Source organism: Camelus ferus, chromosome 10 (genome assembly GCF_009834535.1).
Source record: "Camelus ferus isolate YT-003-E chromosome 10, BCGSAC_Cfer_1.0, whole genome shotgun sequence".
Taxonomy (NCBI): Eukaryota; Metazoa; Chordata; class Mammalia; order Artiodactyla; family Camelidae; genus Camelus; species Camelus ferus.
Genome location: NC_045705.1, coordinates 59,923,191 through 59,945,465, shown reverse-complemented (window position 1 = coordinate 59,945,465; position 22,275 = coordinate 59,923,191). Strand labels below are relative to the sequence as shown.

At 52.5% G+C, this 22,275-nt stretch overlaps 1 protein-coding gene across 5 annotated transcripts in view; it reads left to right on the top strand.

Moving 5' to 3' along the window:
- The window catches only part of GDPD5 (glycerophosphodiester phosphodiesterase domain containing 5), an 82,924-nt gene that overhangs the window by 7,942 nt on the left and 52,707 nt on the right, over positions 1 to 22,275 (top strand). Inside the window, exon 1 of one of the 5 annotated variants that reach the window (XM_032489405.1) lies at positions 16,849 to 16,869. The exons of the other annotated variants lie outside the window; for them this stretch is intronic. The gene's annotated coding sequence lies outside the window, so the exon portion shown is untranslated. Of the gene's footprint in view, positions 1 to 16,848; positions 16,870 to 22,275 lie in introns of those variants that run through there. 5 annotated transcript variants of the gene reach the window in all.

Sequence of the window (22,275 nt, the reverse complement as noted above, 5' to 3'; positions counted from 1 at the left end):
TTCCCTGTCTGCCTTCTTTCTAAGAGATAAGACAAGGCAGCAAGCATTTTATCTTGCTTGGTTTTGTTTTAATGGCCAAAGCGTCAAGCTCTCCTTAACAATGAAGCCTTGTCTGAATCTGCTTGTTTTTCCAACCTAAACACCCAATTGCACTGCCTGCTCAGGGCTTCCGTCCCACCTGGGAGAACTGAAGAATGTCAGAGGGTTTTTTTTTTCATCCAGGGGAGGGTACTGGGGAGACATGGGAGGCCTCTGTGTGGCCCTCACCAGTAATTGACCCCACTTACGTCAGCTGCCTCTGCTGAAAGCCAAACCAATAAAATTCTTTCAAGGTAGTTACCAGGATGTGTTTTGGAGGCAGAGAAAGTTGCATTTGAGTCCTGGCTTTGTCATTTACTGGCATTATGACTCTGGGTGAGTCATTTCAGCTTTTTGAGCACCAGTTTTCTCTTCCATAAAATGCATAAATAGGGTGTACCTCCTTGCAGGGTTCTGAGAGGCGAATGGAGTGCTTGGCGTGTAGCGCACAGTGCCTGCCGTATGGTGAGCACTCACACTGGCTGTGACTGCCTCACTGAACTCAGCCTCCTGCCCTTCGTGGCCCAGTCCTGCTCCCTGCCCCCAACCTGTTCCGCATGCTGGGCCAGGCCAGGCGGAGACAGTAGAGACCTGTATGCTTAGTAACAGCACCCCTGCAAACCACTATTCTGCAATCATTTGTTCTGTGCACATTGAGAGGAGGCTCTGTTTGAGGAAAGACTGCAAAAATGGGGTCATTGGCGGCAGCCCGTGATCCTGCTCTGGCCCAGCCAGAGAGGGTGCATCAGCCCAGGGTGAGCTGCCCGGGAGTGGAGTGTGGCAAACCAACAAAGGGAGGGCAGTACCCGGGGGCAGCCACTGCCCAGGGCTGCAGATGCCAGGGGAGGAAGTGGTCAGCTGTGTGGACAGCAGCTGTGTCCTGCAGGTGAGTGACCCAGTCAGCCTAGGAGACCTGGTTAGGGAATAAAACCTCAACTCTCTTTCTTCCTTCGGTCTCCCATGGGGGCCTCCTACTAGGTAAACCTCCAGCGGCACGTAGCCCAGTGCAATCCATTGAGATCAGCCTCCATGACTCCACGCAGAGTGGTCCAGGCCCAGAGAGGCAAACGGAAGATGTTCCTCACTCTCTTGGTCAAAAGCAGTGGGGTCTGTGGACTCACCCTCCTTAGGATGCAGTTTAAGGCTCATCTCTTGGTACTTGAGCATATCCCTTATGAAGGGGGTCTCAGCCCCGACCCCAGAGACGAACCAAGGCATCCCAACAGCCGCAGTCCCCTCAGGGAGAGGAGTTCAGGGGGCACCCATCTTTCCTTATCACCCCTTTGAGATTGGTGCCTAGGCCCCCGGCCGCTATCCCCATCACTTGATTCAGCTCTGCCACCACCAGTCCACTGAGGACCTGGCTCTGAGTTTTTTCCATCCTGTGTCTCTGTCCATCTTTGTCAGGCAATGGAGAGTAGTGGTTAGAACACAGGCTCTGAAACCAGACTTTATCCTGCAGTCCTGACTCTGCCGTAATATGGCTGGGGAACAAAACAGTGTGCCCCTTAATCTCTCTGTGCCTCAGTTTCCTCATCTTGGAAATGGGAATAACAGGAAGTACTTTGTAGGGTTGTTGTGAAGATTTAGTGAATAAACAAAAAGTGCTTCAGACGGTGCCTGGCAAGCAGGAAGTGCCCAGTAAATGACAGCCTTTACCATTATCCCAAATAATACAGTGAAAGCCCAGAACTGACGGTGTGGCCGGACCTTTAATGAGAGGATGGGGACCATCACCGCCCTCAGTCTAGACTTTGCCCCAGTAATGAGGCTGTGACACTTCCCCGCAACCTTGCCACGTTGTTGACACACACCTGTCAGCTATCCTCCCCTCCCCCAAGCCCTCTCCTGCAAACCAGGTCCTGTGAGAAGTGGGAGAAGTGGCCTCTCATTCTATCAAGACTCAGTGTCCCCTCTGTGGAAGAAAGCAGTTGGACGAGAGGTCCCCAAGTTCTGCCCCAAAGTGTGTGCTGGGAGCTGGGAGCAAGAGGACTCGGGTGTCGCTGCCCTGGAGGAGCCCCAAGGCTGGGGTGGAGGGGAGTGGTTGGGACACAGTCTAGGTCTCTTCCTCACGGGGCAGGTCTGGCAGCTACGAGCAGGAGACAAGTGAGAACAGAGAAACTCGGAGGAGAATGAGAAATCAGGGAAGCTTCATGGAGAAGGGGGCATTTGAAATGAGTCTTGAAGTTAGACTAGGACCTCCACTGGCCCAAACTGGACAGGAAAGGTATTTTAGGAAGGGGGAAGGGTAAGCATAAGGCCAGGAGGCATGGCCCCAGGGGTCGTGGCGAGCAGACCACACAGCAGGCGCTCACAGGTACAGTGATGTGCTGGGGACACATTTGGCTTCTGGAATCAGGCAGACCTGGGTTTGAATCCTGGCTCAGTTTCCTATTGAATTATTCCTTATACTTTAATGGTGGGCAAGTGTCTTGGTTGCTATGACCTTCCATTTCCGCAGTGGTGGGATGGGGCTCAGCCCTTCCAGGACCAGGGCAGTGATGTGTGAAGCACTGAGTGCATCTGGGGGAGCCAGGCCTCCTGTCTACCCTGTTGCTGCAGAGAAGACAGCAACTCTCCCCCCAACACACACACATCAGGCTACAGGTGGCTTCCAGGGTGGCCTTGCCAGGGACAGCCTTATCTCCAGAGTGGGACAAAGGCCACAGGTAGGCTGATGTCAGGGGAGCTGAGGTGCATAGTGAGACAGAAGAGGTGTCGGGCACATTACATGGAAAGCACCTTGAGGCTCCAGGGCATAGCATCTTGGGGGCAGCTGGGCAGGCCGGGAACGCAGAGCCCTTTCTTTATAACTGGCCACCACTGAGCGTCTGAAGATGGGCGGTAAGATGCCTGTGGTGGGTGTGGTGGTGCCTTGATCTCGATCTCAGAGGCCTTCCAGAGAAGAGAGATGTGCAGTCTTCTGAGTCAGTCCTGGCTTTGAAGCCCAGCTCTGCTTCTTCAGAGCAGAGCTTTGAAGACACTGGCCAAGTCACTTACCCTCTCTGAGCATCAGTTGCTCATCTAGAAAACATGGGCAGCCACACTTACCTTTCAGGTCTGTTTTGAAGCTAAAATGACATAATGAGTGAGATAGCATCTTGTCTTTTAGAAGAGACTCTGCAACCGCTTTCATCCTGCTCCCTTTCTCGGTGCCCTGTCATTTTTAATACTGCCTCCGGAAGTTCTTTCTGGTGTCTAATTTAAATCCATTATGCTGCAACTGGAACCTCCTTCCTCTTCTTGAGGACTCTGCAGAGGCAGACTGAGCCCATTCTCTGTACAAATCTGCCCTGTCAGTATCTGCAGTGAGTGAGGCAGGGAATGGAGCAACTAGCTGCTGGTTTTCAACTTGCTTCTTGGGGGTACAGCTGTCAATGGCCAGTGCCTCCTGACCAGCGTCGGGTGGGGTGGGTGCATCATCTTGACTATACTCACTGTTCTCTGCGCTTGATCCACGCTGCAAAAGGAGTGACTCTAGGGCAGTGGGGAGCCCTGGGTTGGGCCTAGAATGCTTGGGTCCCAGCACCCACTTGCCTTCTGATTTGCTGGGTGGCCTGAAGCCAGTTAGCAGCTTCTCTGGGCCATGTTAGGCCTATGAGGATGTCTGTGCCCCAGGGCCCAGGTGTCTCCAGTAAAGATAAATGCGGTTCATCTGAAGCCCCCTTTCCTCTCTCTCACTTACCTGGGCCCCAATTACCCTGGGAAGCTGGCAGATTAGGGTCCTGCTGGTGGTGGTAGTGGTGGTAGGAGCTGAGTTCACCTCTCAGGCCAGGTGAGGAGTTTAAGGTACAGTGGAGGATTCCTTGTGGGTGGGGTAGTGCCTTCCTCCTCAGCCAGGGATTTTGAGAGCCTGGATTTCGTCCTACCCACCCAGTTAAACTCATCCAACAAAAGTTCAGTCATATTTGTGAGTCCCTCTTTGGAGCAGATCCTTTCCTACGTGAGTTCTGCTTTAATCCCTCATTTTGTGGGTGGGAAACCCTAGGCTCTGATCGATGAGGCAACTGGCCCAGTGGTGGGGTGAAGGAGCCTGGAGGTGTCGAGCATAGTGGGGCAGCGGAGGTGGATGGTCAGGAATGAGGTCGTTTCTGAGAGGGGCCCCATGGGCTGTGTAGAGTTAGATGAGGCTCCTGGCGCTGCTGGGGCCAAGGAGGTGGAGGGATCAGGAACCAGGAGTCCTGGGCTGCTGCCAGATCTGAGTGCCCTGTGAACTTCAGCGTTTGCTTTCATAGAGGGTTGAGACTGATTTCTTGTTGGCTTTGGAGACAAGATCGTTTACCTTTACAAAGCAGTTTGATATCCATGATGTCACCGAATCCTCATGGCAATCTGTGAGAGCAGTGCGGGACGTGTTGGGGAAGGTAGGAGACAGTGAGCTCTGGAGTCAGACAAACCTGGGGTTAAATTCCGGCTCTCACCAGCTCTGCCCTTGGGCATACAAGTAACCAGCTGAGCCTCAGTTTGCTCATCTGTGAAAGGGACCATCTTCCCCCACAAAGTAAAGCAACAGCTGTCTTGCTGGCTGTGTACATGAGGTGAGACAAGGTCTGTAACCACTGGTCTAGTGCCTGGTGCAATGTAGTAGCTTCTGTGATTTTTGTTATATGCCCCATTTGATGGACAGGAACATGGAGACTCAGGGAATGAGGGTGACTTGCCTGAGGTCATGTGGGGATTTAGTTTGGTCCTCCAAGCTTCCTGTCTACGGCTTTTTTGTTTCCCTCCATCACCTACTCTTTCCTCAAGTGACCCAGCACCTCATTTATCTATCCAAGTCTTTGATGTGTGACACTGTCTGATGAGGCCTTGTGTCCCCCTCCCCCAGCACCTAATAGCACTTGCCTGGCACACAGGAGGCACTTTAAAAATGTTTGTCCTGTGCATGAATATGTTGATAAGTTAGTATAAAAATGTAAGGAAGCAAGGAGGGTATAGCTCAGTGGTGGAGTGCTTGCTTAGTAAGCATGGGGTCCTGGGTTCAATCCCCAGTACCTCCATTAAAAAAAAAAAAAACTAATTACCACCCCCTCCCCCTCAAAATCCAAAACAAAATAAAAAAAGGGAAAAAAATGTAAGTATTTTTTCAGACAGCTGAGGCTTGCGTCCCTAAGGCTTCCTTCTGTTCCCTATTCCTTTTAAAAACAACCCTTTTATAGTTTTGGATAGAAATCTTTGTGAAAAGAATTGATTACTTCCTTTCTCAGCATGACGCCCACAGTTTAACCTCTCAGGGGTGGGCCTTGTGAACACTGACTGCTCTGCTGGGAGACCAGCTGTCCCTGCACCCAGTGACCCTGGGCTGCTGTGCCCCTTCAGCACCATTTTCTGACTTTGTAGGTTTCTGCCTTTTTTCACCCCGACCCTTCATTCTGCTGCCCGCAGACCCGCCTCCAGCAGCCCAGCACCTCTTTTCTTCCTCTCTTGCTCTTATTGTGGATATTTCCTAATTTGCTTCTTCTACCAGTTGACTAAGAAATGGAGCAGTTGAGTTTATTGGAATTGGTTCATTGATTCATTCATGCATAACTATTCAACCAGCCATTTGTTGATCCCAGGTTTTACTAGGGATTCCTTCCTTCCATCCATCCAATCTGTCCATCCTGATTGGAGGACCTCTGCAGTGGCTTGTGAGCAATCAAAACTTGACACACCCTCCTGGCAGCACATGCAGGGAAATAATGATGTATATAGCAAATGCCAGTACAGGACTTTACAGTTTATAATCTGCTTCTGCCTGCAGTACCACACCGCATTTTCACAACAGCCCTGAGAACAGCATTATCTCTGTTTTGCAGACAGTGAAAGCAGAGCTCAGCAGGAGGAGGTCCCCTGCCCAGTGGCCAGCAGTGAGCACAGCATGGCAATGGGAACTGGGGTCTCCAGCCTGGCCTGTTACCTGTTCCATCCTCTGTGCTCTGTTTGCAGCTGCACGATGCCCCCATTCATTTAGTGCTCTGTCACAAAGAAGTGTTGTTGGTGGTTTGGGTGGGACCTTCTGCCTCTGTAGAATGATCAGCGCAGGGAAGTATGGGCTTGGCTGGGTGCCAGCCACAAATACCCTATAGTGCACATGCATGTCCTGCATTGGACTTGGGCACGCCATCTAGTCCACACCTCCCAGACTGTGCTCTGGGGAGCCCTGGTTCCCTGGGATGGTAATGGGTCCTAAGGCACATACAGATATGGAAAATTCGAGTTCACGAGTTCACGTAAGTCAAAACAGGACTTCTCAGGGCCTTTAATAGGTTGATACGAATGAGGGATACCCAGCAGGTGGCCTGGTGCCACCAAACGTTCCCAAGCCTGTGTGAACACGCAGCTCCTTTGTCACAGAGCAGGGTCTGTGACTGATAGCCCAGAGATAACACTTCAGAGGGCTGATCAGCAGACCTTAACTTTCCCATTTTTCAAGGAAGCCTCCAGCTAGAGCTCATTTCTTTCCCAGGGCAGCTTGCATTTTGAGAGAGGAACCCAGGGAGCACTGTTTAGCCCCAAGAAAGAATTGGTAATAATGGTGGAGTTTCAGGTAGGGGTGGGGGGAGTAGACGGTAGAGATACTTTGATTCTTTAATCCACCAAAGGAACATATCTCAGACATCTCCTGTGTGCCAGGCACAGAGCCAGCGTTTGGAAATGCCAAGACGCATCTAAGAACCTTCCATTTCATTTTCCCGTGCCCACTAAGGTTTTTTTTTTTTTTTTAAAAAGACAAATATAAGCCTTAAAAGGAAGAAGTGGGTTTTTCCATTGTTCCAAGTCTTCGTGGCAGGTAGGTGGGGGTGCCACAGTTACTCGATTGGGGGGATCTTTAGTCCCAGGTCCTGAGGGGCGTAAGGGAGACAGTTCCAGGGACAGCTACCCTGGGCAGAGTGCACAGATATTGTCAGGAGGTGTTGGGGGTGAGGGGCTCAGAAGAGGGAAGGAGGGAGGAAGGGAGGGAGCACTCTGTCAGCCTGAGCTGGGGGTCGGGGAACTTGGGTGAGGCTCTGCAAAGCAGAGCTGAGGTTACCATGGGGATTGAAGGGGGGTGGGCAGGTTCTGGCCAGCTGGGAAAGGCGTTCTTGGAAAAGCAACAGCCTGGAACAAACATACAGAGGTAGCAACAAGTGGGTTACACATCAGGGCACTGTGGGAGCCTGAGGTGATGGGGTCGGAGGGAGGAAAGCAGGGGTCACTGGAGATGGGGCTGGAGAAGCTGGCTGGGGCAGATCACAAGGGTCTGAACACCAGCTGAGTGGGTGCCCCCCTGACTAGGGTGCTTTGAGGCCAGGCCATTCATCCCAGTGTCCCCAGCACCTAGCTGATGCCCGGTAGGATGGTGGACTGTCTGGGCTCCTCCATTATGGGATCTTGGACAAGTCCTTCCCTGCTCTGGATCTTGAGTTCCTCATGCTTATGGTTGGGCAAGGTCACTTAGCATGTCCCTTCCAGCTCTGAAGGGATTTCAGGTTTCTTGGCATGTGTGCAGGGGGAGCTCAGACCATTATTCCCCCAGTCTTGAGGTCCACTGGGCTACCTGGCTGGGCAGGGTCCAGAGGCTCCCTGGGTGGGGGGCAAACATTTGCTGGAGTGGAGGTCAGGCTGGCTCTGCTGGAGAAATTCAATCCTCATTCTCTCTTGCTTCAGCAGTTAGCCTGCTGAGCTCAGGATGAAGTGCTCTGGTGTCTTCACTGATGGTTCATCTAAGGCCCCAGACTATGACTGAGGGCTGCGGGGTGGAGCTGAGCCAGGCTGGGGTTGAGGGTTGTGTGCAGGGTAAGAAGTTCTGCTTCTTCCTTCTGTGTGAACATGGCTAAGTTACTTAACCTTTGAGCCTCAGTTTCCTCATCTGTAAAATGGGAACAATATTAACTCCCACACTAGGCTTTTCGGAAGATTCAATCACATGAAATTTGTGAAAGCCGATAGCTGACCCCACATATGTAAACAGCTCTTGTTATTGGTGGTATTCATTTGTTTGATTTCTATAATCCCCCAGCCCTCTGGCCTGCTCACCCGTTTCCCAGAAGTGCTCCCTGTTGCGGGATTCTCCTGTTTGGTACACTTTATCCAGGCCAAAGCAATAGGAGCCCATGAATTATGTACAGGTTGCACCTGCAGGCCAGACCTGTGTGTTTGCACTCCTGTGTGTGTGCATTCCAACAGGAGGAGAAACTGCTCTGGGCCCTGCGACCAGACACTGCCCCTCCCCAGCTGTGCCCCAGAGGCCTTCGAGTTTTGGGTCTGGCCTCTGGGGAAGGGTAGGGGCAGATGTCAGGAACTGACCCTCCCCAGATTGTCTGTTCTGTGCACAGCCTGGGTCCAACAGAGCTGGTTTTTGTACAAGGGACTCTGGCCTGTGTCCCTGGGGCAGGGGCAACAATAGATAGGGCCTAAGAGGCAGAACAAGACTGTCACCTCCATCCTTTCCACTTCCCAAGAGGTGTCAGTGGGAGCAACTCAGATCTCTGGTGTGGATGCTTCTTTATTTCAGCAGGGCCTGGGCTGCCCACTCTAGGGGGCCACAACCTGCCACACAGAGTGCTTGGTCAAAGCCACCCTTGCCCAGGATGGGGTATGGGGGACAGGGCTGGGCTGTGCCAAGCATCCTTTTCCCAAGAGTTCTGAGGGCTCCTCTCAATGCCCTTGTTCCTGAGCGGCTCCCAGATGGTTTCCTGGCCCCACCAGGGCCAGGGTCGTGGGCAAACAGCTGGGCTCGGCTGGCACCCAGAGGCATGACAGATGTTCCCTCTTCTTGTGTTGGTTTAGGGTGGGGGGAGGCTGGCAGGGAGAAGGATATAGTGGAGTAGCAGCATAAACTTAAGCCATTTAAGAAAAAAAAAAGCGCAGTCTGTTCTCCCCCATCTTACAGAGGCCTGACGTGCCTGGAGTTCTGTCCTAGCTCTACCCCATGCCTGTGCAACCTTGCATTTGTAACATGGCCAGTCTGAGGCTCAGCCTAGGCTAACCTCAAGGCTGGTATGAAGTCAAATCAAACCACCCAGTGGGTGTGACACCTAGTAGGGTGCCGGGCACGTATTAGGCCACCGATTTGCAGATAGGATCTAATTCCAGCCCAGAGCAAAGAAACTGGGTTTTTATATACTTGATCTGTGATCCTTCTAAGCAAGAAAGGAAATTTCTCTAAGCTCCTCAAAAATGGTCAGTGCAGCTTAGACACATTCTCACACTGATGAGCCCAGCAGAGGAGGCTCCAGCTCCCCGGGGCCCTGGAGAACTTCCCTCTGGGACCAGGTGAGTCTTGGCAGCCCGGCAGCCCTGGGTGCAAGTCCTGACTTTGCATGCTTACCAGTACCTAGGGTGAGTCCCTGACCTCCTTGTTCCTGTGAAAGGGAGATAAAGGACTCCTAACTCTCAAGGTTGTGAGATTCAGATGAGAAATTACCTGTAAAATTATCAGAGTAAAAGCACTACTGATGCATAGTAGGCATTCGGGGGCGTCTGGGAGGGCGCCCGGGTTGCCGGCCAGTGGCTCTGGAAGCCGAGGCTGCATTTGCTCCCTGTTCCGGTGACCAGCAGGCTCTGTGAAAGCCAGCCAAGTACAGCCTGATGTGCTTTCCTTAGTTGGGGGGGGGGGGTTAATTAGCCTGACAAGCACCCCCATGAACTCCCCACACGTGTCAGGTCAGCCCTAGCCAGACCTTGTCAGCCCTATGCTCAGCTGGCCAGCCTTGGGCAGGAGGCTGTGACCCACTGTCCCATCCCCTGATTCTCAGCTCGTCCCTCAGATGACCCCATGGAGCAGTTGCTGTGCTGGGAACTGAGGGAGCAGGAGACAGCTCTGCCCCTGGAGCCTGCTTCCGGGTGGGCAGAGAGCGGGAATCCAGGGAAGGATCAGTGGCAGGGACATGGTCAAGGGATGAGGGACAGTCAGTGGAAACAGTTCTGCCTGGCTCTGCCCCCAGAATTCTCTGTGACCTTGAGCCCTTTCTCTGTCTGGACTTTGGTTTTCCATCTAAAAGAGGACGTTGGGAGAGGTGGTCCTGGGAAGCTGTGGGCTGAAGCAAAGCAGTGTGAAGCCAGGAATGATCTCTGAAGTCAGCCAGGCCTGGGGTTCTCACCCTGGCTCCTCCACATCCCAGCCTTGATCTTGGGCAGATCACAGAGCCTCCCTAAGCCTGCCTGATGGGATTACGGTGGCCCTGCCTGCACAGGGCACACAGTTATAATGGACGCCCTGCCCAGCAGTGTCTGGCGATGGTGGGCCTCAGGGCAGCTTCTACCTGTCCTCTCCTCCTTTCCCAGTTTCTCCTGCAGGGTCCAGAAGTGCCCCAGGAACTCCTGCCCCCAGCAGATCTGGGGGGAGGGGGAGCAGCTGAGTCCACCAGGGCTGTGTGTGTGGCTTGTGCCAGGGGCCCCAGAGTCAGGATAGAGCCCGCCATCCTCTGCTTCTTAAGAGAAAGAGGAGGTGCACATGCTAGAGCCCAGTGGCAGATCTTTGTTAGCATCTCAGAAACTTATCCTCTAGAGCTACAGAATCGTTCTATTCCCAAATCTTGGAAGCACTGGATCATGGAACCTTAGACTCTTGGCCCTTTGAAATCAAGACTTTGAGAAGCAGGCTGGACTCAGAAGTGGCCTTAGGGGTCATCTGATCTGGATCTCCATCCAGCCTAGGCAGCCGCCCTGGATACCCCAGGGTGGAAGCTCACTCTGCAGCCCTCTCGTGCAGGGCTCAGGCTTCAGTCAGGTCACCCACCACCTCCTTGTGGTCATGACTGACCCCCAGGTCCACACCACTGGGGCTGGTGGCGCTGACAGGCAGCTGGGAGGGAGCTACGCCCCTGGTCAGCTAAGAATAGAGAAGGCTTTGTGTGATTTAAGTAGCAGCCTGATCATATCAGGCCTCCCAGACAGGCCTTGGGGAGCTTAGGAAGCAGGACCTGGGGCCACTGTGGGTCCTCCTAGGTGGCGGAAGGAGAGAGTGGGTGAAGGGTACTGGGGCAGCCTCCGGGCTTCCCCAGGACTTCACTCCCGTTTCCATGTGACGATAATTTTACTTTTTCCATCAAGTAAAGCTCATTGCTCCTCCCTTCTCCCTGGGGCTAGCTGGGGAGCATCACTCAGCATTCCCCCTGGAACGCTGGGGAAAATCTCTTCTGGGAAGAATTCAAACAAACAAACCAGCTCTGAGTGGAACAAACAGATGGATGAAAATGGCTTTGTCTTCAAAGAGAGAGCGGATGATAGTGGACATTTATTAAGCACCTATTGTATGCCAGACCCTGGGCTCAGCATTTTGTGCCCTTGCCTCCTCTAACCCTCCCAGGGGTGCTTCGGGAGGCACGCTTGTCCCCACAGTGCAGACCAGGACATTGAAGCCCAGCTAGTATTTGGCAGATCTGGGCTTGGAACCAGGGACTGTCCTACCTTGTTCTTTCTGGGGACAAAGGATTCCTGAGTCCGAGGAGAGGTAACAGTCAGAATTCTTGGAAAGAGCCCTGGGCATGGAGGACTTTGTCTCCAGGGCAGTGAATTGTGCTTTACCTTATGTTACTCCAGTACTGGGCTAAGAGGGGAGATGGTGATCTTGTCCCAAACATGGTAGGTGTGAGCACCTGTTGGTAGAGTTGGAGTGAAACCAAACCCCCTTGGGTCTCACAGTCCCCTTCTGGGAAGTGGGCAGAGGACACCTGAGGCAGGATCATGATTCCTGGTCTTTTGACTAGGAGTGTCCTGGTCCCAACTCTCTGCAGTTTCCTGATGCCTCCCATCTCCCCTCCTCCTCAGAGATTATTCCCAGTGTGAGAATTGGAAGGAATCCTGGGTGACCTTCTGATTGTACAGACTGGAAAATTGAGGCCCCAGAAGGACAGGGACTGGCCCAAGGTCACTAAGTAAGGGGGTCTGGGAGCACGTAGTAGGGGTTCAAGAAATCCCTTCTTTAGTCCAGGCCAGTGCCTGCTCCCCTGTGGGTCACTGTGTGGGGAGCCTGGGGTGGACTGAGGGATGGAGTCAGCTGGATCCTGGAATGGAGGCCGGGAGGCAAGGGCCAAAGGCCAAGGCTCTGTCTGTAGTGCCCCAAACTCAAGTATGCTTGCCCAAATCCTGCCCAACTCAAATGTCCCCTCTTCTGTGAAGCCTGCCTGGATTCTCGCCACTAAAGCCCCTCCTCATCTCCCTCTCTACACCAAGAGTGGGAATTTTGTTAACTGTGGTTAAAAAGCAAACACATAACTTAAAATTTACCATCTTAATCATGTTTAAGTGTATAGTTTACTAGTGTTAACTATATTCACATTGTTGCAACAACAGATTTCTAGAACTTTTTCATCTCAAAAACCTGAAACTATACCGGCTAAACAACAGCTCCCCGTGCCCACACCTGCCCCTGGCCGCCGCCACTCTACTTTCTGTTTCAGTGGATTTGACTGCTCTAAATGCCTCAGATAAGTGGAACAGCAGTGTTTGTCTTTTTGCAAGCAGATTATTTCACTTGGCATAATGTCTTCGCGGTTCATCCATGTTGTTAACGTGTGACAAGATTTCCTTACTTTTTAAGACCAAATAACATGACATTGTACATGTATACCACGTGTTGTTTATCCATTTGTTCGTCAATAGATACTTAAGTTGCTTCTACCACTTGCTATTGTAAAAAGAGTGGGAGTTTTGAAGCTGAATGGGCCTGGGTCAGATCCTGGTTACCAGCATCACTTGAGTGGTAAGCCTGAGGTCCTTTGTCACTTCCCCTTGTGCCTAATGGGCTTGCTGCAAGGATTAGGAATGGTGCATAGGAAAATGCCGAGCATGCATGAGCTCCGGGTGAGTGGAGGGGAGGCGAGAGGTTCATTCTCATTATCCACTTTCCTCCTGGGGACACATCTCTTTTGGGGTTTATAGGACCCACACACTGAAGCTCACCTCAACCCCCACCCACTAGGCCAGCTCAGCATCTGGTGAGTCAGAACAGTGTCACTCAAGGGCATCTGGGATCAGATGGGCTTGCTCAAGTTCACACAGCCAAGGTCTCCAGCCTCCCCACCTGGGAAGCTTCTCGCTGCAGTCTCCAGGATCCGCAGGCCATGTCTTTAGGAGAGACGGGCTCTCTGGGGGATAACCCTGCGGCATGCAGGCTGGGGCAGGCGGGGAGCAGGGAGACAGCATCTCGGGCTCGTCTGTGAAGGGCAGAGGTGGGTGGCATCTGCCAGGCTTCTCTGATCACCGCCTTCTCCAGATGACAAGGGGCTCATGTTAGATTCATTTGCATGGCTCTGGGAGCTCACTCTGCTTTCTCTTACACTCATTCCACTGTTCTTTTGCTTATTCTGTCCCTTGCTCCTTTATTCAGCAACTGCTCCCTGAGGCCTGCCATGGGCCTGGAGACCAATCAGACCTTGGAGAAACCTAGTATGATGTGGCAGTGCATAGTGTGGACTCTGGGGCTAAACTGCCTGGATTCAAATCCTGACTCTGCTGGTTACCAACTGTGTGACTTTGGGCAAGGTGCTTAACCTCTCTGTGCCTTGGATTCTTCCTCTTTAAAGAGGGTGTAATGATGTTCCAGTTACTATTGTTACATAACCAGTCACCCCCAAACTTAGTGACTTTATGTAAGAACAATCATTTTATTACCCCCAGTTCCTATAGGTCAGCATTTAAGATGGCTCAGCCAAGCGGTTCTGGCTCAGGGTTACTCACATGGTCTCAGGGCTTCATTTCTCTCCACAGGCTCATCTGCACTTCCCCACAGTCTGGCAGCCTCAGAGCAGTCAGTTTGTCTGACTGTCTGCATGGTGGCTCAGGGCTCCAGTGGAAGTGTTCCATTAAATGAGCAGACGCTGCATCCCATTTGATGACCTGGCCTTGGAAGTTTTTGTAGTGCCACTTCAGCCATTAGTCCCAAGCCCTCCCAGATTCAAGTGGGGGGTAATAACATAGACCCCACCTCTCCATGGCTAGAGTGTCAGAGTTACGAGAAGAGCATATGGGATGGGAGATATTGCTGCTTATGTCTTTGGAAATGTAGTCTGCCAGGGTTGTAAGCGTTAGATGAATCAAAACACAGGAAATATCTAGAACAATGCCTAGGCATTGTAAATAAACGGTAGCTATATATAGTCAAGGGTGATTTGGACCATATGCAATTCACTTGTGATGTGCTGACTTCAAGATGTGACTCCCACCACCTTAGAATCTGGTTCACTAACCAGCAGCATTTCTCATTTGGGTACTGAGGGATCTATAGGAGTCAACAAGCAGAGGCAAGTGGGAAGGCATTCTATGCAGAGGGAACTAGCTGTGTAAAGGTGTGGAGCTGGGGCAGGGACTTAGCTCCAAGTGGCTGGGGCTCCCCTGTGGCGAGGACGAGGAACCCAGGAAAGAGAGTTGAGGTCAGACTGAGAAAGGCTTTGTATATGGGGTTTGTTTGATCCCGTGTAGGTTCCAGGGAGCCCTTGGCTGGGGTATTAGGGGCTGGAGTGCCCCACTGGAGGAGCCACTTCTAAGGTGGAATCAGCAGGACTTGGGGAGCTCCTGGGCTGGGATCAAGTGTAGGGAGACGACAGGAATGATGGAGCTTATACCCAGGTGTTTGCCTGGGGTGTTTACATCAGCTTTGCATGTGCTCTGTACACCCACCTGTCTTGCTTTCCAACCCCTTCCAGTATATCAGATACTTCAGCATTTTTTTTCTCTGCTCAGATTGGCTTTCCTACAGAGGAAGATAGAAGGGTGGGAGGGTGGCTGCCTTGGCAGAAGGGAGGGGAGTCTGGCAGCCAACCCTGGGGCAGCCAGCAGGGCCGGAGAACACCCAGTGGCCGCCTCCTCTGGCCCCAACCCCATTGTAGAGAGCAGCCCCTGCACCCCTTGTGGTCTCCCCTTCCCACGACCCTTCCTTCTCTGCAGCCTTGCAGGATCCAAATGGAACTTATCCCAAAGGCTGTGGTATCCAGCCTCCCTCACATCGCAGGTGGGGAAACTGAGGTCCAGTGACTTGCCCAAATCCCACAGCAAGTTGGTGAAGGAGCAGCCACAGGCCCTTCACGTGGCTGCAGCCAGGTGCGGTGGTGCTCAGAGCTCCTCCCTGCCAGGCTGTCTGTCCCCCACTCCCAGCCCCACTCTAAGGCCAGTGCTCCCTCCTGAGGGAAGTCATGGCTGGGAAGATGATTTCAAGGAAAGAAAAGAAAGGCTGCACAGTTATGTGGCCCTGGGGAAGTCAATGTCGTCTCTCTGAGCCATGACTTTCTCATCTGTAAAAGGAGCGTGAGAACACCGACCCCAGCAGCTTGTCCTGAGGATTAAATGAATTCACCAGTGCTGAGTTCTTATCTCTCTAATGCTGGTGCCACATCTGGGAAAGGGAACTGCCAAGGGTTACTGGGAGGGGACATTTGAGCTGTGATTTGGAGGCGAGGCAGGACTGGGGCTGGGAAAGTAGAGGATCTTGATCCTGAAAGCTCTGGGCTGGTGCAGCCCTCCCCTTGCGTATGAGAAGGGAAAGATTGAGGTAGGATCCAGGCAGCATCCCTTCTGGGGTCAGCCTCCTCCCCCAGAACTGAGAGGAAGGGTATGATGAAGGAGGGCTTCCTGGAGGAAGAGTTTGTGAAAATTGAGAGGGAAGGAAGGGCTGAGGAAGTTAGAGGTCCTCTAGGGCCAAGCATTCCCCAAACCCCTGCACTGCAGCTGTAGAATCCCATGCTGAGCCAGCCTTGACTCCTGGAGCCCTCGATGCACAGAGAGGCAGTGGCCCAAGTCCATGCTGCTTCCAGGAAGCTGTGTCTATGAGAGCCTGTCTGCACATCTTCACATACCTCCATGAGCCAGCGTGCCCATGAGTATTTACCTGGATCTGTCTGTGATTGTGTGTTTGGTGTATTTTTGTATGTCTGAGTATATGTATGTGCAGGCCCCATGTGACATCTCCTTGAAAATGCATGTAAGGTTAGAACGTCTTCTACAAGGGGACTAAGTGCTCATGTGTTTTAAGCCCTGAAGAAGGGCAGAGCAGAGACAGCCCTTGCCCCAGGGGGCCTGTAGGCTGTGGGGAGATCCAGACCTCACCAGTGGGGAAAATTCAGCAGAAAGATAAGTTCCCAGATTTGAGAAACCTCTCCTGGGGCCTCTCTGTGCTGAGCTCAGCCTGGATGTCAGGACCCAGAGACCAGGCCCTGGCCTTGCACCTCTGAAACCAGCCTGGGGCCATCAGATGCGCAGCCGGACACTAGTGTGGTTGCTGAACTGAGGGCTGTACCGGGCACACCTTGGCTTGGAAAAGCCAGCCCAAGTCTGTCAGGAGAGTCAAGGAAGGCTTCCTGTAAGAGGAATCTGAGCAGAGGGAGATGTGAGAGACATCTGGTGGGAGATGAAGGGAGAGGGCAGAGAGCAGAGCAGGGCTTGGTGCCAGGTCTGATTTGGGGGCTTGAAGGAGAGGGAGGTAAGGAGGGTGGTTCTCATCTTCCACGCCTGGAAAACGGGAGAATGGAGGCGCCTTGAGATGGGAGGAAGGGAGAGGAGCAGTTTTAGGGGAATGTGAGTTCCCATTCGGCCACTGTGGGTGTGAGGTTCCTGTGGGATGTCCTGGTTGAGACAACCAGCCAGGTCATTGGTTACCAGGGCCCTGCAATTGGTCCAGGCAGGGAGGGGTGGCTGAAGCCCCAGCAGTGGGTGGGATTGCCCTTGGGGAGTGTGAAGGTCAGGGGAGGAGGAAAAAGCTTAGGATAAAGAGCGAAGGCCTGGGCTGAGGAGGAGCCAGCTCAGGGCTGGGTGGGGGCAGCCAGAGAGAGAGGAGGGAAACCAGAACCACTGGTGTCCAGGAAGCTAGAGAAGGAGGACATTTCCAGAAGCAGGGTGAGTGAGGGTCACGGTGTCAGGAAGGACTGAGGACTGTCCAGGGAGCTTCCTCACATGGAGGGTGTGCTTGAACTTGGTGGGAGCAGAGGGCGGTGGGTTTAGCAACAGGTTGGAAGGAGGAAGTGAGACTGGAAGGAAGAGGGCAGGGCACAATCATTAAAAGAATGACACAACAATTAGCACCAAGATGGTGGAGAATTCAATTCCCAATAGACCCTGAGGCCCAAGATGGCGGGAGATTTGACTCCTAGTAGACCTTGGGCTTTATTAGACGCTCATTGTAATGTATTAGCATGGTGAATTACACATTCTGAGGCTAACCATAAATGGTCAGAAAGTGGGTGGTGGCCCATTTCCTGGGAATCCCAACCACTGCCCCAAAGTAGTTGGAATAATCCTCCCACTTGTTAGCGTATGAAGCTACCAAGCCCTCAAAAACCAGCAACCCTGCGGCCTCTCATTCCCTTTTACTTTAAACTAAGCGCCCGACCCCGCACCTCATGGCCTTTCTCTTGCTTTCTGAGACGGCCTGTACTCTGAAGCCAAGGACCCTCACTTGGCGGGGTATGTCCCAGGGACTCAACCGAGACCTAGGGCATGGCGATCCTCTTACGCCCAATTTTCCTGTATCAGAAGTGGAGCGCTGAGTGTTGACAACTCTTTCAGAAATTTGGATGAGAATAAGAGAAGGGAGTGCTAGCTGGAAAGGGGTGGAGGGGGATGAACTGGATGAGACTTGGGCTGGTTTATTGCTGTCTGGCAGGAGCCAGGAGCTGCAGGAGGGAGATGCACTTTTATAAACACCTGCTGTGGTTGCTGCAGTGCCAGGAGGGTGCCCAAGGGGAGCTCTTCCTGGAGGGATGGATGCAGAGGGCAGGGGCAGAGGAGGTGACCAGATGGCAGATCTGAGCTTTGCCAGGCTCCAGGGCCTCCATCCATGCTCGGTGTGGGGAGGATTGGGGGTCCTGAGACTTTTGACCTCCTAGGAGGCAGAAGCCCCACAAACTCAGCATCCTCATAAACCAGGTTCCAGGTCAGCAGTTGAAGCGCAGGGCTGGGCAGAGTTGGTCTCCGTGGTTTGTGTCTTCAGTGCTCACCAAAGTGGCTTCTTAGACACTTCAAACAAGTAAGGCCTGGGAATGTCAGAACATCGATTCTTCTGCCTCCAAAGAGGGCAATCCCATCCCTGGGCCAGCTCCCAATTATCGGGAAGTTCTTCTTCTGGGTCTAGCCTTAGTCTTTCCTGCTGTGCGTTCCCTACCGGTGAACCTGTTCAGCCCTGCTCCATGGAGCCAAGCTCCTCAGCAGGCCTCTTTGAGTGGGGGCCAGGGCTTTTACAACTTGTTTTCATGAAGTTGGTTTGAAGACTCCCTGCATTCCCAGAATGTCAGACCCGCCCTGATTCGCAAGGATTGACCAAAACAGGATCTGAGCCAACGAGAGGAATCTGAGGACTTAGTCATCCTCCTTGGATCATCTACAGATTCTCCTGCTTTCCTTCCAGTAGGAAAAAAGAGGAAAAATTAACTCAGATGGCCTGGAGGGGACAGCGTTTGGGATGTAAACAGGCTCAGATTGTGCTGGCAGTGGACCGAAGGGGTCAGTGCTCAGGCTTTGCATGGAGTTGACCTCAATTCAAGTCCCTGTTCTGTGGCTTGCCACATGGGGCATCTTTGACAAGTCTGAGTCTCTGAGCCTCAGTTTCCTCATCTCTGAAATGGGAAGATTAACAGCATCTATGTCATGGCTGTCTGAGGTTGGAGGGTCTAAAAAGCAGACCCTGAGAGACAAGGATTTGTTTGAGAGGGATTTATTAGGAAGTTTAAAAACAAAACAAAACCTAAGGGAATAGGGAAAGTAGAACCAAGAAAAGAGAAGGAGAAGCAAGAGTGACTTCAAGCCAAGCTCTGGGAGGGGAACCTGGCTGAGTCCCTAGAGCTGGCTGCCAGGGGCAAGAATGCTGGGAAACTTAGACCTTGCCTGAGGGTCACTGGTAAAGGGATTCAGGCAGCCTGAGGGCAGTCTGTCCACATGCCTTCACAGATGTTGGCTGTTGGGAGGCTGGGTGGGAAGGTACAACCTGGTCTGACCCTGAATGGCAAAGGGATCCCAGGGGTGGGTGGAAAGAACAGAGGCCTCTCCTGAGGATTTGTGTTTGGATTTCATGTGATGAGCAAATGGGATGCCAATTATGCAGAACCTGATTCAGAGGAAGCACCAGTAAGTGTCAGCTCTTCTCACCTGTTATAAAGGGGGTGCAGAATGGGTGCCCAGAATTGTGTGGTCAGCAGCAGGCAGGACCTTCTGAGAGCTGCCCTGTGCCCTCACTGTCCCCCCGACCCCAGGCACTGGCTCACTGTCTCTAAGCTTCCAGAGGCAGAATTTCTCAGAGCTCCCCTGGCCCCAGCCCTTGGGGTTCTCTCCCACCACTTGGCTTTGGATAGTCTCTCCAGCCCTGCCCAGGGTCTGATGCCCTGATAGCCCCTTCTGGGGAAGTCTGCCTCCATGCCACCCTGCCTCCAGCCCTGCCTACACCTCCCAGAGGGGATCAGTGAAGATCAGGGGATAGCACAGGGCTATGGGCAGAGGTTTGGTCAGGACCATGGAGGCAGTGAGCACCATGGAAGAAACTGAGGTCCCAGGGGCCCATCCCCAACTGAACTGAATTTGGTTTTTCTGCCCAGCCCAGCCTACCCAACTCTGTCTACTGGGCTTTTTCCATAGAAAGTGCTCAGGGATCGCTTATGAAACTCGTGTTGGTCAGTGTGTCCCAGGAACTAATAAACAAACTGTGCTTCTTGAGGACTCTGATGATGATGGCTTTAACTGGTGATATGAGCCTGATGAACTTGTCCCAAACCCTTTCTGGCACCTGTGATATCACAAAGGATGTCACCCTAATCTGGCCTCTAGGAGTCTAGCCCCACAGAGTGAGACAGGCCTGGGTTCTAGTCTAGAGTTTATCACCTGCTGTGTGACCTTGGCCAAGTCACCTGCCCTCTCTGAGCCTCTGTGCCGCATGTTTCTGACCAAAGTTTCATATGCACCCATCTAAAATCAGATGATTTCAATGTGATCTTAATCCCTGCTTGACTCATACCAGAGAGGTGAAGTGATTTGCTCCTGATCACATAGCAAAAGGGTGGAGGTAAGGGGGCTGGGTCCCACTGCCCTGCCCCCACCATGGCTGCTTATCTGAGCACCTTACCCTTTATCAGCTCTGCTCCGGCCCCCACCAGCCCTAGTCTGATTGGAAACCTGAGCTAACTGCCTAGTGGTCACAAGGAACTGAGCTGGGCATCACAGTGGTCAGTCACTGCTATTTAGTCATTAGTTCTCTGACCACAGTTTATTAAACACCTACTGTGTAGGGGTTCTGTGCTCAGATGGACAGGATCCTACTTTTGCCAGGCTTACTGTCTAGTCTGCTGCAAGGCTGCACCCTATCCTAAGGCCTGGGGAACCCACAGACCCCAGGGTAGAGGTGGACATAGTGTGGTGGTCCTGGAGGAGGAGGAGGTCGTCTGAATTGTCTAGGGCCCTGCCCTTCCCAGGGGCAGGCACGCGGGTGCTGGCTGAGTGGTGGGTACAGGGGAAACAAGTTTGCTCCACTCCTGAGTATCTGTTGCTGCCTATGGTGGGCTAGGCTGGGAGGCAAGGCAGCTTTGATCCACCAACAAGGCTCTCTCGTGCCCCTCCCCAGGCAGGATACCTTTGTTCACATGCACTCTCCATACGTCTGTCTGTACTGTGGACTGTGGGCTCCTCCAGCAGGTCTGTCCCATGGCCTCAGGGCTCTGTTGGCACACAGGAGAGCTCAGGAAATACGTGTTGGTGACTGGCTTTATGTTGTCTAGACTGGCTTGGGAGACAGACAGTGTATGAATCCTGACTCTGCCACTTGCTTAGCTGTGCCCTTGAGCACGGCACCCAAACCCCCTTGAGCCTTGGTTTTGCCATCTGTAGAACGTACTTGGAATGGGAGGCTAAGAGGATTAAGTGAGAGAACGGACTGGGAATCTTGGCCTTGTAGAGGGCTGTGGCCAGCCCTCCATAAATGATGGACAGTGTCTTAGTATACAGACTCTACATGTGCCAGACTGAGTAGGAAGAACAGGTAAGATGAGGTTAGGCCCCATCACGTGGTTCAGTACTTTACAGTTTACAAAGCCCCATCAGATCCTGCTCACTGGGATCTCCATTCATCACACAGGCAGTCTGGGCTGGCTATAGTATCCCCACCTGACAAATGAAGACCCCGAGCCTAAAGAGGGGGCCGACCTGCCTTTCAGTGGCCAGGCCAGGCCCAGAACCCAGGTCTCCCTGCTCTCAGTCTCCTGCCCTCTCCTCAACACCCCTACCTTGAGCCCCTCCAGAACCTGGTTCCTGCCCTCTGGAAAGGCCCAGAGATGCCCTTTGTGGAAAATGATAGGAAGGGTGGCAGGCAGGGAATGTGATTTGTCAGCCCAGATGTCAGGGGGCTGAAGTTGCATGCTGGTGGCTTTAGCCCGAAGAGGGTCACTGTGACTGGTAGGCCCAGAGTAAGGGGGCAAGAGGAGGGCATGAGTAGAGGTGGACCAAGTTGGGGTGCAGAGGAAGAGAAAACCAGTTGTGTGGGCCACGCTCAGCCTGAGCTAGTTGGCGCTAGCCTGGCCAGGAGGCTATCAGCCTGGTGTACCAGAGGTCCACCCAGGGCCCTTCGCAGATGCTGCTGGAATGTAAGAGACTTTAAGGAGAGCCAGGTTTGTGGGAGATGGCAGTCAGGTCATGGTCACTGCCCTTGAGGACATTCATGTCAGCTCTGGAAATAAGACTCTGATCTAAGCATGAGGACCTCTCATGTATAGGGCACTTTCTAAAAGGCAGATTCAGGAAGACAGGGTGACTGGCTGCCCCGCTGAGCCTCAGCGAGGAGAAGCGACCAGCACAGACAGCCTGGGTCCCACAAAAATGAGAGCTGGTGTGCAGGTGCTGGACAGGCAGGTCTGGCCCCAGATTTGCAGAGCTCAGGACAGAAATACGAATAGAGACCCATATGTGTTTGTCAGATATTTGAAGGTTATGAAAAAGACCAAGAAACTATTAAATAAGATAGTTTCATTTTCCCACTTTGATAAATAAAACTTCATAACGTAAATTGAGATATACATGTAAAGTTATGTTTTTTGGTGGGGGGGGACTAGGGTTATTTATTTTAATGGAGGTACTGGGGATTGGACCTTGTATATGCTAAGCGAGCACTCTACCACTAAGCTATACCCTCCCTCTTTAAACTTATGGTTTTGTACGACTCAAAGTGGCAAAATATCAAGGAAGAATGAATGTAGTTATTATTGCACATCTGGGTGTTGTGTTGGTGGGCTGGTGATGTTTGGATGAATAATAAGACATATTTCATACATT